The 4,004-nt window shown below is 36.5% G+C and overlaps 1 pseudogene; it reads left to right on the top strand.

The window, feature by feature from the left end:
• The first annotated feature begins 1,491 nt into the window (after positions 1-1,491).
• On the top strand, positions 1,492-2,274 carry LOC101592841 (annotated as a pseudogene).
• Positions 2,275-4,004: the final 1,730 nt, after the last annotated feature.

Raw genomic sequence — 4,004 nt, 5'->3', positions numbered from 1 at the left:
GCAATGTCTCTAGCTCTATGCCTAGTACAAAAAAAAGCAAACCAAACAGTAGACCAATGAGATATGAAAGTGTATAGTCATATAGCAATGTGTGATATCTACAAGCTAGTAGCTACCGGACTTGCTATACACAAATGCATTTTCATATAATGCAATGGAATGAATAGGTGAACACTTAAACTGGGTACATGAATGAATAATTTCTAAAAATCAGAGAGGATTTTGTTGTAATTGGTTGTGTAGAATTGGTAGGCATGCAAGTATGAAAAAGAAAACATGCTGGATTACCCCCAGGATGAGATCTGTCTAGAGTTTATGATGTTGTGATAAAATGCATAATTTGCTAAAGACAAAGATACGGTAATTCATAGAGGGATTTAGGTTGGATTGCATCACTATTCTGAACATTTGAATATTTAATTGAAATTGATAGCCAGACATAACAACACAAATGCAGGCCAGGTGGCACACATGGCAGATAGTGTGGTGAAAGAACAGTATGCTTTGAGCAATTTCTAGCGAAAAAGAAAAAAAAAATCCAATTCCCTACAACTGAGGGAAAACTGAACAACACATAACACTTGTCTTGCGAAAGCACTTGTGGGTGTGCGGGATTGAATTGAAGTTGCTCGCTTGTCTCTTATTAGGGCAAGCCAGCTCTCTTGCTATGGGGTAGAAAAAAGAATGCAGAAGTTTAAAGAACATTATTTTTCTCATACTAATAGACAAACACTTAATACATTATGCACTTAACATACTATGATTTACACAAATTATCCCCCAATTTTGTTCCCAGCAGATGTATCTTGGCATCTTCTAGAGGCAGCACTACAAACATCTGTGCTATTAGTGGGCAAATTTCTTCCTAGAAATTGTCCTGTAGCAATCCCATATGGAGAAAATGTTTTCACATTTCTTTCATTCATTGCACATTACATGAAAAGTTTTGTATAATTACTAAGAAAAACACAGGAGGAAGTGAAGCCACTTCTAAGGTATTTATCCATTTATTTTCTTAATGAGAAGGGTATCCTTTTCCTCATTTACACATTCATTGTTTGCAAAAGAAACCTTACTCTTTGTATGCAGACTTATTTGCAAAATATAAAAGCTATAGTGATCCTAATGATTGCTACCACAGGTCTTTATTATGTCATGGACTGGGATTTGTCCCACTCACTTTGTAATTCATTTAACTAGTACCTGAGGTAGATACCACCAAGCTGCCTGCTGTAGAGCTATGAAATGGAGTCATGGAGTATCTGAGTGACACAGCTAGTGACAGAAACAAAGCCAGTGCTCTTCACATCATGAGCATTTGCTTCTTCAAACAACAGAATGTCTCTAAGCAATAACATGGAAATAATAGTTTGAATGAAATGCAATTCTTTTACTTTTAATACTGTGGTTATATAGCAAACACTAAAATGTAATCTCTTCTTTTCCCGCAGCTCAGTTGGAAAACAAACTCTTTAAGACCAAGAAAATGTGATGGAAAAACCAGGAATGGATCCTGTTAACTATATGACATCTGATACAGGTGTAGAAATGGAAAATCAAAGTGATAGCTCTTTGTCTGGTAGCAGCTTATTTAAAACACAATGTGTACCTTTCTTACCAAAACACACTCAAAGAAAGCCTGTAAAGAAATTCGTATATGTGAGAATGTTCAAACAGATTCATCAAGTCATTCATCTATAGAACCAAGACTACTGACTTTGAAGGCTATTTTGGAAAGATTCAAGAAAAAGAAGAAACATAAGAAGAGGAAATGCAAGCCAAAGTTAACAATAAGAGGAAGACCAAAAGGAAAGAGAAACACTAGAAGGTCATATATATATATATAAATCAAGTCAAAGAAAAAGGTCCTAGGTTTCCAATTTTATAATCAGAGGATGGAAGGAAACCATTATCTTGGAGGTAAATTTTAAGTATTGGGCAAGCTGTTGCAAGAGGATTTTTTAACTGTATTGAAAAACTGAAGTATGAACACCACCTTAAGAAATCGTTAGAACAAATGAATATTGGTGAAGATTTAGAAAAAGAAGACCTTGAGAGTTATAGATACAAATACTTGGATGATGATGGCTACATTTCTCCTATTGAAGAGTCAGAGCGGAAGACGAGACACCACATCTTGAACATGATGCATGTGATATCAAATTGGTAGAGGAAAGTTGTTTCATTATACGTTTTGAATTTCAAAACAAGATGAATGTGTATTTACCACGAGAGAATAATGAAGAAGCTGCTGTGTCTAAAAAGAATTTCTAAGGCCAGAAATAATGGACAGAGGGCAGAAAGATCTGAAAAGGAGGTAAGCATGTGAAGGTATCTTCACATGGTGGTGCATGAAGATACCTTTCTTTCTAAAAGGCTTCCGCTTGAACACGGGCCTGGAGTTGAAGATATGTCTTACTGTGTCGGGCCATGTTTGTGTTGGACCATGTTTGCTTAAGTGTAATAATTGCATATCTTAGAGACCTGTACTACTGTGAATAGATTAGGAAATGAATGAAATTAATGCATATTTAGAGAAGGTGTCAGAGCAAGGCAGATCCATCTACCATAAATGCAAGGCTCCAAAAATGTGTTGCTGGATGAAATTGGATACAAGACCACAGTTGTCAAGGTCCATAATTCAAGTGAAGATAGAAGGTTGTGGCAAGGCACATGGGATGGCAGGACTAAGCTTCAGTTCTTTTAGAAAGGGCTACTCTAAAGATAGCCTCATTAAAGTGACATGAATGTGTATTAGATCACATGAAATTTTCTTTAAATAAAAAAATTTACTTAAAAAATGTAATCTGTTACACTCGTCTACCAATCAGCTTGTTACATCTATTTGTTTTAAAATAGATGCATATATGCACTTTTTCTGCTATTATCTGACTGCACAAACATTTCCTGGAGGAATGCATTTTTTAAAAATTCTCTTGTTTTTTTTTAACAAGAGATTCATTCATAACTTAGCTACATGTACAGATTTACTGCTTAATTTGCTTTATTTTTAGAAGTGGGAGTTTTTAGAATTCTGATAAATAGCTTCATATGTTAGGAATATCAAATTGAAATTAGAAGGCCTTTACAAGTGCAAGGATCCCAGTTTGAACCCAGGAAACACAGGTTGCCCTGCAGTGCCAGCCGCTGAAACCTGACGTGGTGGTGAATGCCTGTAATCCCAGCACTGAGGAGGCTGAGACAGGAGGATCATTATGAGTCTGAGCTGGGTAGCAAGACCCTGTAGTAAATAAATAAATAAGTAAATAAATAATTTTAAAAATGAACTTATAAATTATAATGATTGAAACAATTACTATTATCTTTTTGGGGGGCTGGAGGGACAGCTCAGCGTCTAAGCAACTGACTGGCAAGTGTGATGACCTGGATTCGATCCCTAGTGCGACATGCTATGGCACTGTACTGGCCACTGAAACTGGGTGTGTTGGCGCACACCTGTAATCCCAGAGCTGAGAAAGCTGAGATAGGAGAATCACCAGGATGTCAAGTTGTGTAGTGAGACGCTGTACCAAATAAATAAACAAAAGATTTTTTTTTAAAGATATTGTCTTCTTATTGGTCTGTGAAGTATATTTTCTTTTGTCCCATTTCCATGATTGAAAATATAACCTTAGTGTCATTGAGTATTCAGTTACTTGTTTATAGAAATATTTTACCGTAATCTCTTTCATTACACAGTCCTTAAAAAAGGGACACGCTATTAGGTTCTCCTCTGATTGCATTTCTGTCCTGAGACTTTGCCAACCAAAGGACAACCTATCAACAGTTTAAAGAATTCAATTCTTGGATTTCAGAGGTATATAAACTAAATATTAAAAGTTGGATCTGCGCATGCCATGTAGACCCTGCCCCTAGGACACGCTGAAATAGTGACTGAGGGTGGTGGCACACGCTTGTAATCCCAGCGCTTTGGAGGCTGAAAAGAGGAGGATCACTATGAGTCAATAATAATAATGAGGGGCAGGGAAGATGGCACAGTGGAA

Source organism: Octodon degus, unplaced genomic scaffold (assembly GCF_000260255.1).
Source record: "Octodon degus isolate 3935 unplaced genomic scaffold, OctDeg1.0 scaffold00001, whole genome shotgun sequence".
In the NCBI taxonomy this organism is placed as follows: domain Eukaryota; kingdom Metazoa; phylum Chordata; class Mammalia; order Rodentia; family Octodontidae; genus Octodon; species Octodon degus.
The sequence above is the reverse complement of the archived record's forward strand: the minus strand, read 5'-3'. Positions and strand labels throughout refer to the sequence as shown.